General features: G+C 43.9%; 1 long non-coding RNA gene across 1 annotated transcript; it reads right to left on the reverse strand.

Moving 5' to 3' along the window:
* Positions 1-392: 392 nt before the first annotated feature.
* LOC127257866 (uncharacterized) lies at positions 393-13,450 on the reverse strand. Its single transcript, XR_007840172.1, has 4 exons — positions 13,330-13,450; positions 13,202-13,265; positions 711-942; positions 393-678 (listed from the first exon to the last, which is right to left on the reverse strand). It is a non-coding gene; the product is annotated as an uncharacterized LOC127257866 (long non-coding RNA).
* Between the last annotated feature and the right edge of the window lie 710 nt (positions 13,451-14,160).

The raw sequence follows: 14,160 nt of genomic DNA on the forward strand, positions 1-14,160 counted from the left end.
AAAATGTAAAAATAGGATTTTAATGAGATTGTTGATGTAATTTTTCAACAAAAATAAAGTAAAATTCAAAGATATAGAAAATATCCTTAAACTTGATTAATTAGTGCCTGAGATTAGGAATCTCTAAACACTGTATGGTACAGAAAATAAACTGGAAAATAAAAGACTGAAATTTAAAGTGGTGATCCCCAAATCTGACTTTGCTTTGTTGAAGTTGATTGAAGATATCCTGCCAAATGATGATCCAAACCCTTAAATATTCTCTGGGAAACTGTACTGAAAACCGTCGCCCGAACGGTTACAACGTCTCCTTTCCAACCGTCTTCCAACCCTTCTCCTGCTGACACGTGTCCTCAGCAGACCAAAATTATCCCTATATTTCACACTTTGAGCCGACCACAGACCTTCCGCCCTTTTGGCCCGACTGCCAATCTACAACCGTATTGGTCCGACTGCCAATCCTCCCGACTTGCAAACCATCTGACTTGTTTGGATTAGCTACAGACATCCCGACTAACAAACCATCCGATTTGTTGGTCCTGCCGCAGAGTTCCGACCTGAGAACTTCCCGACCTATCCAACCTGAGGACTTTCCGCCCTGAAGACTTTTCGACCTGCGGACTTTCCGACCTGAGGGCCTCCCGACCTGCGGACTTCCCGTCCTGAGGGCCTCCCGACCTGCGGACTTTCCGTCCTGAGGGCCTCCCGACCTGCGGACTTCCCGTCCTGATGACTTTCCGTCTTGAGGACCTCCCGACCTGAAGACCTTCCGACCTGAGGTCTTTCCGTCCTGAGGACTTTCCGTCTTGAGGACCTCCCGACCTGAAGACCTTCCGACCTGAGGTCTTTCCGTCCTGAGGACTTTCCGTCTTGAGGACCTCCCGACCTGAAGACCTTCCGACCTGAGGTCTTTCCGTCCTGAGGACTTTCCGTCTTGAGGACCTACTGACCTGAAGACCTTCCGACCTGAGGTCTTTCCGTCCTGTATTTTCCTTAGAAATAAACCTATTTTCCTTGAGCCAGTTCAACCAACTCTAATGCCAGGCCCATTCTTCTTTTACCTTGGGCTTTTTAACCTAATTCTAAATTTCATACGTAACAACTTGCCCGCCGCCAAGGGACTTTCAAACGCCATTTATCAATCGATGTTTGGAAGTTCATAAATCACCATCCTCTGAAAAATTCCCTTAGCAACCGCACCAGTTACTGCAACACTCCTGATTAACTTCCTTCTCCGCAATACGAACCTTTGTGAATCACAATCTCAATCACTCTAACCATGGCGAATCGATACATTCCTGCCCTTCCCTTCGACGGAAACCTCCCAGAGGGCCCCTTTTCAGCCTCGAAAGTATTAACTCCGACGATTCGCCCATACTGCACTACACCTGAAGACTCAAATCGGATGAGGGAATTTTTGGAATCCCGAAATTCCTTGGCCATCAACAACCCTAACTACCAAGCAGTTCGCATTCGCGACAGCATCAAAACCCATCTCACAGACCCAAAAGATCCTTATCGCTCTTGGTATCGACGGGTAGCAGAACACTTCCAGACCCAATGGCGATCTCAAAAAATCGACCAAGCAATACTATTATCCACCATGCCGATCAATCTGCACGAGAAGGTGCTCCTAGCCATGTCTGCCTTCTGGAATGCGGAAAATGGGACTTTTCTCTTACCGTCGGGCCCCTTTGGTCCGACTCTCATGGATGTGGCGATGATCGCGCATCTCCCAGTCGTGGGTGAAGACCCTGTGATAGGAGCCCTAGATGGGCAGGAGCCACCAGAAGACCATCCAGGGTGGTCTTTACAAGGCGTGAAGGAATGGGGCTGGACAAAGTTCGCAACCGACCAGCAAGGGGCTCCAGGGACCCCCGTGACCGACCGGGAGCATACTGCCTTTATTCTTTTTTGGCTTTGTAGGTACGTCATTGTTTCCCCTTCTAAATGCGTTCTTTCTTCTCATCTCGACCTGGCCATTCATATCGCGTCAGGTCGGTTCTTTTCCCTTGGCACCCTGTTTTTAGCCAATCTGTTTGAAGGACTCACCAGGGTTAGCCTTCGTTTAACAGATAATGATAATAGAAAATTAGACACTGCCGCATCGGGTCCTTTTTGGTTTTTAGAACTTTGGTCCCGTCTTTACTTCCCCAACGCATTCAACTTAGGATCTCCGCCCACTATGCCAATATCCGAAAAACATTTGGGATTAGCCCTCAACCGACTCTGCTCAGGACGCAGTAAACTCCAATCCTCCGATCCAATAATAACCACAATTTTAACAGACACCCGCAGTAACTCTCGATTTTCTATGTATAAAAAATATGCTGGTTATGCTCCCGACCACTTTTGGCCCTTTCCGGCACCAAATCCTCTTCCGACTCCTGAGCCTTGTCCTCATCCCACCTATCCTTTTGCCTGGGACGTTGCTCTCAAACCCAGGTCTCTTTTTAGCAGCAAGAAACTTGATAAAAAAGGGCAAAAAACTTTTTGCACCTTTAATTATGAACCTCAATTCATGGCGCGCCAGTTCGGCTGTTGCCAAGGTATCCCTGGACCCGTCGCTTGTCCTCATATAATTTTTCAAAGTCCTGACCGACGAGTCCTACTTAATTCAATCCCTTCTTATATCTCCCAGCTCACCACGTATATAGTTTCCAATTCTTATATTCCTTTCCGCTCCAACCCTGAGACTGTAGATACATTCAATGAATGGTGGTCGGTTGTATGGCCCCTGATTTCTCCTGATGAGGATCGGTTGCTGAACGTACTCCTTCCCCCCCAAGGATTGGTTCTAGGGGCGGCTAGACATACTAGCACTCAGCAACAAACAGCCGCCCCGGGAATCGGATCTAGCGTTCCAATGCGAAAAAGGAAAGCTTCCCAGCTGCAAACACCCCCGACCTCTGGGGCCGACCAGCAAGCTCCGGCGGACCTTGGAACTACTAGGACGTCAGCAAGGACCCGACCCCGAATAGGTAATTTTTCTTAAAACCGTGAACCAATTCACTATATCTTAACTTTGATTTCACTCATTTCATTCACCAGAACCGACCTTGGTAACACCGACCACACAAACGACGCCAGCCCCAGCCGACCATTCAATCGTACCTTTGGTCCAGACTGAGGCATTTCCTCTCCAAACCCCTACTCCACTTCTCACTTTGCCAATGAGCAGTCGGGCGGAGGACCCGACGAGGAGGCAAACTCTTCCTCCCGTACCGAGGAGTGGTCGGGCCAGGCACCCGACCAGGAGGCAATCTTTACCAGCAGTGCCTATAGAACCAGTAAGTTCTCTCATCAGCAATACTTAGGATTCTAATGATCAACCTTGGTGTATTTAACAACAACATTTCCATGATTTTTCACAGACACCTTCACCAATCGCATCAGCAGCAGGGGTCTCTTCAGACAGCGAGGGGACTACTTCCCAGATGGGTCGACCGCCATACATGGCATCAGACTCATCCATTTCGAAGGAAGAACCAGCTGCCCTTGCCGAAGCTGACCCTCAAGACGACATCCCTGCTGCTGCTGATCCCGAAATAGTCCAATCGGATGCAGCCGCGCTGGAAACCGAAAGTGCCTCAGCTGCGGCTATCCCAGTTGCTCTTAAGATACCGGCTGCAGTGGCTCTAGACGCAGCTGCCCAACCTGCAGCCGCCCAGCCAGCAGCAGCGCTACCTCCAGCAATCGAGTGGCAGGCAGAAGAACCACCTGTGGCAGCCCAACCTCCAGAAAGAGAAGAAGTTTCTTCGTCCGATTCGGAGACTTCTGTGAATTTGGTAAGATTAAACCAATTCATGCCACAATGTTTCTTTCGGAAAACACTAACTGTTTTATATACTACTTTCCATAGGGACCCAGGTCGGCACCTCAGCGACCATTCGCAGCAGCCGACGAGTCGGCTGCTGTTATACCAGCTGTCCGCCCTACTCGACCGACCTCATTGTTGCCCCCCTCACTGACAGCAGTTCGCCCAGAGGTGACACATATCTTATCTGAATAATTTTGCACCTCCCTTGGAATACTTATTGAAACTGTAAGACTTGCAGGGGCCTTCGGACTTAGCTATCCTATCGACTGTTCCGGTTCCAGCGGAGGCCCAAACTATATTCACTGAGGCCATTAACCATCCCCTTTCAGAATTAAGATCCGACTTATTGGACAAACTCATTCAGACGGTTGGTGGCCTTCTTTTTTACACTCCGACGGAATCGCCAGCCGTCCCCATTCTGCATCGGCTGATGGAAAGACTTACGGAGCTCAAGACTGAAGTGTTAGTTATTGGACTCCTGTCAGCCGAAACCCCTCAGCCTGTCTTCGATCAAACAACACTGGAGAATTCTTTGGCTAAGACCCGAGAATCCCTTCAGCAAACTACTGGACGGTTGGGCGGTCTCCTTAGCACGAAGGCTCAAGTTGATGAATCTATCCAGAAAAAGGAGGCAGAATTGCGGGAGCTAAGGAAGGAACAGTCTATCCTGGATAATCAAATTATCAATGAGCAGCGTCTGCTTGAGAAGTATACAAAGAACGAGGCCGAATTGGATCAAGAGCTAAAAACCCAAGCTCGATCCCAATTCATCAGAAGATATCAGACGGCTGCTAATACCAGAAGGCTATCCAGGGATGAAGTCAAATGGACAAATATAAAAACTGCCCTAGGGGCACTTTTGTAATACTTCCCCCTCTGTAACAACATTTGACTTAGTAATATATTTTTTCCTTCTTCTCCTCTCAAAACAAGGATCACCTTCCAATTTCCAACTTTTGAGGAACCGAAACAAACTCCTCCCTTAAAAGAACAATGTTTCTCACATATTAAGAAACACACCAAATTCCAAGGCATATTTTGAAAGCCAAAACACTTGAAGTGTTAACAAACATGGCGAACGACCGACCTCATGTTCCATCAAGCAACTGGGAAGGTGTTCTTCAACCCTTCTTTGTAGGTAATCACCCTATTGGAGGCCATGCAGAAGACTTGTTACATATACTCAAGCAACTAGACTTCAAATTCCGATTCTCCCAACGAGGTAGAAGAACCATTCATCGCGTCATCCGCCTAATGGAAAAAATCATTGAGGGGTATGAACCTCTTCGTGACATCCTTAGCCGCATTCCTGACCTCCATCATCACATGGAATTGATTGAAAATCACGCAGCAACCATACTTCCAGATCTTGGTTGGGATAATATATTTTCCAATCAACGAAAAGTCTTTTCAAGATTGCGTACCATTGTTGACCGTGAATACCAAGCCATAACAGACATGCAAGCACGTACCAATCAAGATTTAGACGAAATGCAAAGCCAATGGGAGAGGTACCGACCAGATTTGGAAGATCTTATTGAAGAAGAACCAGAACTAATATCCACTCACTGGGATGAAAATTCTGATTCAGAGGCGGAAAATTTCTCACAAATAAATGATGACTAACAAAAATGAACCTTTAAATAGGTTCGAACCCCATAAATGGGTTCTGAATAATATTTTGTTTCATGCAGTTTTGTTATCTGAAAAGGCAGGATAATACCTCTTCAGATATTTAGCATTAATACAATCATGTACTCTCTTACCTTCATGATTTACAATAATGAAAGCGCCATTCCCAATATCTTTTTGAATAATGTATGGTCCTTCCCAATTCGGTGACCACTTTCCCAATTGGTCAGTCTTCTTATATGTAGGAAGAATGGTCTTCCAGACTAGGTCTCCTTTTTGGAATGTCCTGTGAAGAACTTTCTTCCCGTAATTCCTTGCTCTGATTTCACTCTGTTTCACACTTTGACCTATTGCATGGAGTCGGTTAACATCCAAATCCTCCAACTGTTGCAACATAAGTTGTTGGTATTCTTTTGTAAGATCACCATCAGTAAATTCTGTTCGGCCAGACGATACTCGGATTTCGGCTGGTAAAACAGCATCTTGGCCAAAAGTGAGTTGGTACGGTGAGAACCCTGTGGCCGTATTTCTGGTATTCCTATGTGCCCATAAAGCCCGAGACAATAACAAATGCCACTTTCTTGGGTTCCCTTCAACCATCTTCTTTATAATCCCAATAATGATCTTATTTGCTGCTTCCGCTTGTCCATTGGCTTGGGGATAATAAGGTGACGAATGGTGTAATCGGACACCGAATTCTGCCAAGAAACTAGAGAACTTTTCCCCTGTGAAAACCAAGCCCTGGTCGGTTGTTATAGACTGAGGAATACCATATCTGTAAATAATTTGATTCAAAACGAAGTCTATCACCTCTTTCTGATCTACATTTTTCAAAGCAATGCTTCTACCCATTTGGTAAAGTAATCAGTCGCGACCAATATGAAACAATGGTGTTTCGATGAAGCAGGATGTATCTTACCAATAATATCCATAGCCCATGATTTAAAAGGCCATGGTTTTGCCAAAAATTGCAATTCGGTTACTGGCAAATGGTTTAAATTTCCATGTCTCTGACATTCCTGGCAGCCTTTGGCAAATTGTATGCAATCTTCAAAAATCTTTGGCCAGAAAAAACCCAAACGATGAATGGCCCATCTCATATTCAGACCTGCCCGATGAGCTCCACATATCCCACCATGTACTTCTGTCATTACCTCTAGAGCTTCTTTAGACCCCAAACATTTTAAAAGTAAACCTTCAAATGATCTCTTATACAAAATTCCATTTATCAATTGAAAACGTAAAGCCTTCAATCGTGTCGCAATTGAAACACTCGCACCTGGATTTTGTAAATACATAATAAGCTCTGTTCTCCAATCGGTCACTGTTTCACTGGTATCTTTGTGTCCGACTGTAACTACGCCGTCGGGCACCTGTCCGACAGTAACTACGCAGTCGGGCTCCTGTCCGACTGTAACTACGCAGTCGGGCTCCTGTCCGACAGTAACTACGCAGTCGGGCTCCTGTCCAACAGTAACTACGCAGTCGGGCTCCTGTCCGACAGTAACTACGCAGTCGGGCTCCTGTCCGACAGTAACTACGCAGTCGGGCTCCTGTCCGACAGTCTCTTGCCCGACCATTCGATCACATATTTGGTCTGTCTTTCCTTCTATGCCCGACTTGACCTCCGACCACATATCCTCCAGAATTCCTTTACAGGCCCTTTGAGCCAACTCATCAGCACGTTGGTTTTCTTTCCTCGGAATGAACTCAATTATTACTTCTGAGATTTTTGTCAGTAACCGACCCACAATGTCCCTGTATCTGCGAAGATGAGGGTAATTGCAAACATATTGATTGTTTACCTGGTTGATTACTAATTGAGAATCCCCTCTTATGATTACAGACTGGACCTTCCTGGCTATTAAAGCCTCCAAACCCAAAATTAAAGCTTCATATTCTGCCGAATTATGGGTCATGGCTTCCAATCGTAGTTGTAAGTTGATCTTTTGACCGTCAGGTCCTTGCAAAAAGACCCCTGCCCCTGATTTGTTTCCAGAGGTAGAACCATCAAAGAACATCAACCATGTTCTGGTACTTATATAAGGTACACATCCGACCTGTAGATTATTCAGATATGATGAACAACTAAGTGGTCGGACACTATCACAAAGAGAATATCCGACTTGTGAAAATTCTGCTAAGAAGTCGGCTACTGCTTGTCCCTTGATTGCCCTCAAAGGGGAATGTTGAAGATCAAAAGGAGCCAATTTGATGGCCCACTTCATGAGTCTGCCCTTCATAGTAGGTCTCTGCAAAATCAATTTGATGAGATCCACCTTTGATATGACCTCAATTCTTCTGGGCAGCAAATAATGCTCGAGTTTAGTGCAAGCGAAGACCAATGAATAACACATTTTTTCTGGCATAGTGTAATTCAGTTCTGGTCCTGTAAGGGTTTTACTGAGATAGTAGATTGCCCTTTCCTTCCCGTCATCACCATCCTGTGCCAATAAACAGCTAACCACTTCATATGTATTTGCCAAATAAAGTTTGAGCGGCCGACCTTGTTTAGGAGGCATCAAGACTGGAGGGTGAACCAATGCCTGCTTGATAGCATCTAAAGCCGTCTGTTGATCGGGACCCCATTCAAAAGCATTTTTTCCAGCTTTCAACAATTTAGTAATGGGTCTGACCTTGCCAGCAGCATTAGAAATGAAACGCCTCAAATAGTTCACCTTACCCAAAAGACTTTGGATTTCTTTAACCGTCTTGGGTGGCCGACTGTCAAGAATGGCTTTAGCCTTATTGGCATCGATTTCAATTCCTCTCTCATGAACTAAAAATCCTAAAAAGCTCCCAGCTGATATTCCAAAAGCACACTTGTTTGGATTCATCTTCAACTTGTACTTCTTCATTCTTCGAATGCCTCTTCAAGATTTCTCAAATGTTCGTTAAAACTGGAGGATTTAACAATAACATCATCAATATAAACTTCCATAGATTTGCCAATTAAATCATGAAAGATTGAATTCATGGCTCTTTGGTAAGTTGCCCCTGCATTCTTTAACCCGAATGGCATGACTGTCCATTCATAAATACCTAAAGCCCCTGGGCACCTGAATGCTGTCTTAGGAATGTCTTCTTCTGCCAGAAAATTTGGTTATAACCTGCATAACCATCCATCAAACTAAGGACTTTATGCCCTGCTGCTGCATCTATCAACATGTCGGCCATAGGCATCACATATTCGTCCTTAGGGGTAGCTAGATTCAAATCCCTGAAATCGATGCATATCCTTATCTTACCATTTTTCTTGACCACTGGCACAATGTTAGCCAGCCACTCCGCATAACGGCAAGGCTGAATGAAACCCACTTTGAGAAGTTTTTGGATTTCTTCCTTGATTTGAGGCATCAGATCCGGGCTCATTCGCCTTGGAGGTTGTTTGTAAGGTTTGCAACCTTCCTTGATAGGCAATCGATGCTCTATTAGACTTCTTGTCAAACCAGGCATTTCTGAATAATCCCATGCTAAACAATCAATGTTGTTTCTAATAACTTCGAGCATCATTGTCTGTTGCTCTTTAGACAAATAACCACTTAGCCTGATCACTTTTGGAACCAATTCGGTTCCTAAATTAAACTCCAATAATGGGTCTTGTGATGAAGCTGTTGGTTCTGTTTTTTCTAATAAATCGGGCCAACGAAATTGTTCATCTTCTTGGAGGTGAACATCAAGAATCTCTTTACTATTTTCTGTTTTATGTAATAACTGCTTTAAATAGAACTTATTAATAAGAGAACTACATACTTCTAAACTTGTATCACCCATAACAAACAAATTATACGAGAAAAGGTGTGGCTTTATCATGAGCCATACAATAAAGGTGTTCTTTTAATAGAACATCGAGTTCTGGCCAGTGACTTTATAACCCTTGTTTGGGTATTCCCTGGCCATATACAACTGAGACATCGGAGCCAAATGACTGGAATAAAACACTGACTCTTCAACTTGTTCTGATACATCGAATGGGTTGTCATTTGCTTCCATTTTGAAGACCTGATTTCCTTCCCAGAACATTAACTGTTGGTGCAGTGTTGATGGCACACATTGAGAAGCATGAATCCAGTCTCTTCCCAGCAAGAGAGAGTATGTAGTATCTGCGTCCACAATAAAGAAAACAGTGGAGATCTTTTTGGTCCGACTTCAATTGTGGCAACCATCATGCCTTCAGGCTTGGTCGGCTGCCCTGTAAAACTTGTCATTTCGAATTCCACAGGAGACAGATCATGAATTCCTTTCCCTAGCTTCTTGAGAGTCTTCAATGGCATAACATTAAAGACTGCTCCATTATCCACAAAAACCTTTGTGATTGGTTTCCCGCAAATGTGAGCATTAACATACAAAGGTTTCAAATGGGAGATCGCACCCTCTGGAATAGGAGGAAACACTATCGAAGGTGTCTCCGACTGAGACTCAGAATCTGAAGTCTTTGCCCACTCTGTTTCCTCTAATTCATCATCTGCCAAGAATGCCCATAAAGGTTCGTCCATAGTATCATCTACCAGACTCGCCCACATCGGTTCATCTCTCATCTGATTAATCTCTGTCATTCGACAAGGGATTCGTGGCCCCAGACGAGATTTAACAGATCTCGAATTTTCCTCTGTAGTTACAACTTCTTCCTTTGTCTTATTCCGAGATTGAACCGTCAAAGATTCTATACGGAATTCCTCAGGAGATGGATTGATGTTGATCCGTTCACAATGTTGGCATCTAAAACCTCTAATTATTTCATCTGATATTCCTTTACCTTTCCCCTGTCCCGACGAACTTCCTTTGGTATAGTCTGAAGCGCCTAATCCGTCGTTCGGTTGCTTTCTTGAACAGACCCGACTGGACCGACTTTTTGGAGATTGAATGGCTGCTCCCTGCTCGTTGGTTGTTTGTTCTGTAAAGACTCTAATGGACTGATCTCCTGCCAAGTGGTCGGCTGCTTTTTGTTCGTCGGTTAGTTGTTTTGCTGAAGGAACTCGTTTCCCATACTTTGCAGCATACCTGCGTTTGGCATTGCGAATCTGTGTACGATTCATACCTGGGAAACGAGGATCTATATCAACTGGTAAAGGTTTTTTATTTCGAGCCCAATTGTTCCCGACTGACCCTGTTTTTCTGGTCGGGTGGTCACGCACTAAAACCTTTTCTTTCACCTCCACATTAAAAGAACCGTCTGGACGGTCCCATTTTTCAGCGACTGGCTTTTCACAAATTTTGAGTCGTTCTTCCGGTCGGCCACTGTTTGGCTGACTTCCTTTTTTTGTTCCGGGGCTTGCCTGAGTTCGTTCCCCTGTTTGTCCACTATTGGCCGAACTTTTCCCTGTTTCCGAACTTGGTTGGATGTCAACCATTGCCGTTGTTACTTTCGGAAACGGTTGCTGGTCTACACCTAGAGTGATGTATTTGAGCCGACCTGTCTTGATGGCCTTTTGAATTTCCTTCCTGAAATGAGTACACTGACTTGTATTGTGTGTGAAAGAATTATGCCACTTACAATATGGTCTCCCTTTGATTTCTTCTTTAGTGGCCAATCTTTGCCCCTTTGGAATACGGATCTGGCCATCAGTCAACAGGATATCAAAGATTTCGTCAGCTTTCGAACTATCAAACGTCGGTTGATCCTTTCCTTCAGACCCTGGTACTGGCTTCAATTTGGGGCATACATAAGGTTTTCCAGAGAGGATTTCAGCTGCCATATCTTCTGACTGATTAAAATCAAAGTCACATGTTTCTGTTCCCATACTCGCCATATGTTGGCCTCTATTACGCCTGTTATTCTGATCTTCCTCTCTGAACAAAGACTCTAAACGCCCTGCCTTAGATGCAAGACTTGCCAAATCCTCAACATCCAGTGCAGTGAGTGCCTTTCTTAAGCGAGTATGCATATTCCGGACCACTAAATTGGTCATCTCTTTCTCACTGATTACCGTAGGACATCGCCCTTTTATCAGTCGTACCCTTTCTATAAACTGTGAAGCAGATTCTTCTGGATACTGTCTCAATTCTAGTAAATCAGTTAAAGAAACAATTGGTAAAGGATTGAAGAATCTGGCATGAAATGCCATCTCCAGTCCTTCCCACGTCTGAATTTGTCCAGGAGGCAGACTTGCGAACCACGAAAACGCTGTTCTAGTAAGAGATAAACCAAACAGCTGCAACTTATAAAAAGGGTTATTGCCAACTTCTCCTAATTGTGCTGTGAACCGACCAACATGTTCTATGGTGGAAGATCCGTCCTCCCCTGAGAATGCATGAAAATCGGGTGGTCGATAATTCCTTGGGAGGGGGTGTTCATTAATGATCCTTTCTGGGAAAGGTCTCTGATATGCAGGGCGGTTAGCCATCTGAGGAGTTAGCCCAAACTGATCCCTTAATATATGTGCGATCTCATCAGGATCTACATGAACGCGTTGATGATCAGGAACATGGAAAGGATCCTGCACAGGAATATGAATAGGATCATGTATATATCCTCCAGGCCTGTCCTCCCTTGTATTGTTCGGCTGCGGACTGGAAACCCTTGGTCCCAGCGGAACAGTGTTAGGAAAAGTCAGAGGATATTTTCCCCTATCCGTTCGGTTGGGATTTGTGGCACTTGGAAATGCACTATCCACGAATGATGGCCCTGCGAAATTTGCCTGTAGTCTGGATGGTGATACTCCTGGTGGAGTTTGAGTGGGTTGAAGACTAACCCTTGACAGTGCTTGATCCAACATGTTCTGTATTAGATTTTGTTGTTCACGCAACATGTTCGTTTGTTGCTCACGCAACATATTCTGCATAACCAAAGTTTGCTGGTTGTTCATTTGTTGAACATAAGACCTCCAATCAGTTGGTGGTTGTGGATTTTCCCCGGCATTTGGCACAATAGGTGGTGGAACGGATTCTCCCGCCGGTGCCGAAGATGATTGCGGTTGTGAACCTGCCATATGGACCCTTCCGATGATTCGGCCGGATCTAAGACGTATGAAATTATCGCCGGAATTGGAATGAGCAATTGTGTCTTGCTCCCACTGTGGTCGCCAATTTGTTGATGTAATTTTTCAACAAAAATAAAGTAAAATTCAAAGATATAGAAAATATCCTTAAACTTGATTAATTAGTGCCTGAGATTAGGAATCTCTAAACACTGTATGGTACAGAAAATAAACTGGAAAATAAAAGACTGAAATTTAAAGTGGTGATCCCCAAATCTGACTTTGCTTTGTTGAAGTTGATTGAAGATACCCTGCCAAATGATAATCCAAACCCTTAAATATTCTCTGGGAAACTGTACTGAAAACCGTCGCCCGAACGGTTACAACGTCTCCTTCCCAACCGTCTTCCAACCCTTCTCCTGCTGACACGTGTCCTTAGCAGACCAAAATTATCCCTATATTTCACTCTTTGAGCCGACCACAGACCTTCCGCCCTTTTGGCCCGACTGCCAATCTACAACCGTATTGGTCCGACTGCCAATCCTCCCGACTTGCAAACCATCTGACTTGTTTGGATTAGCTACAGACATCCCGACTAACAAACCATCCGATTTGTTGGTCCTGCCGCAGAGTTCCGACCTGAGAACTTCCCGACCTATCCAACCTGAGGACTTTCCGCCCTGAAGACTTTTCGACCTGCGGACTTTCCGACCTGAGGGCCTCCCGACCTGCGGACTTCCCGTCCTGAGGGCCTCCCGACCTGCGGACTTTCCGTCCTGAGGGCCTCCCGACCTGCGGACTTCCCGTCCTGATGACTTTCCGTCTTGAGGACCTCCCGACCTGAAGACCTTCCGACCTGAGGTCTTTCCGTCCTGAGGACTTTCCGTCTTGAGGACCTCCCGACCTGAAGACCTTCCGACCTGAGGTCTTTCCGTCCTGAGGACTTTCCGTCTTGAAGACCTCCCGACCTGAAGACCTTCCGACCTGAGGTCTTTCCGTCCTGAGGACTTTCCGTCTTGAGGACCTCCCGACCTGAAGACCTTCCGACCTGAGGTCTTTCCGTCCTGAGGACTTTCCGTCTTGAGGACCTACCGACCTGAAGACCTTCCGACCTGAGGTCTTTCCGTCCTGTATTTTCCTTAGAAATAAACCTATTTTCCTTGAGCCAGTTCAACCAACTCTAATGCCAAGCCCATTCTTCTTTTACCTTGGGCTTTTTAACCTAATTCTAAATTTCATACGTAACAGAGATTATATTTTTTTTTTATTATTTAATTTAAAAGACACATAATGTCCAAAGCATTTCGTGACTATTGCTATAAGGTTCAGAATTTTCTGAGTGCAAAAAATTGTCTTGAAATTTTTGAAACTTTATTATATAATTTTTTTAATAAAAAAAAAACTCAGAAATTTTCCGAGTCCATTAATTAGCTTAATATATATATATATATTAGATTTAATTAAAAAAAAAACTCAGAAATTTTTTAAGCTTAATATATATATATATTAGATTTAATTACAAAAATTGTCTCAAAATTTTCAAAATTTTATTATACATATTATTTATACTTAATTAATTAAAAAATTTTGAAAATTCCAAAGTTTTATTTTATATATATTTATTAATTAAAAAAATTATCTTAAAATTTTTGAAACTTTATTATATATATTATTTATATTTAATTAATTAAAAAACTTCAAAAATTTTGAAGCTTTATTATATATATTTATTTTAATTAAAAAAATTATCTCAAAATTCTGAATCTTTATTATATATATTATTTATAATTA

Source organism: Andrographis paniculata, unplaced genomic scaffold (genome assembly GCF_009805555.1).
Source record: "Andrographis paniculata isolate CXL003 unplaced genomic scaffold, ASM980555v1 Contig59END, whole genome shotgun sequence".
Classification (NCBI taxonomy): domain Eukaryota; kingdom Viridiplantae; phylum Streptophyta; class Magnoliopsida; order Lamiales; family Acanthaceae; genus Andrographis; species Andrographis paniculata.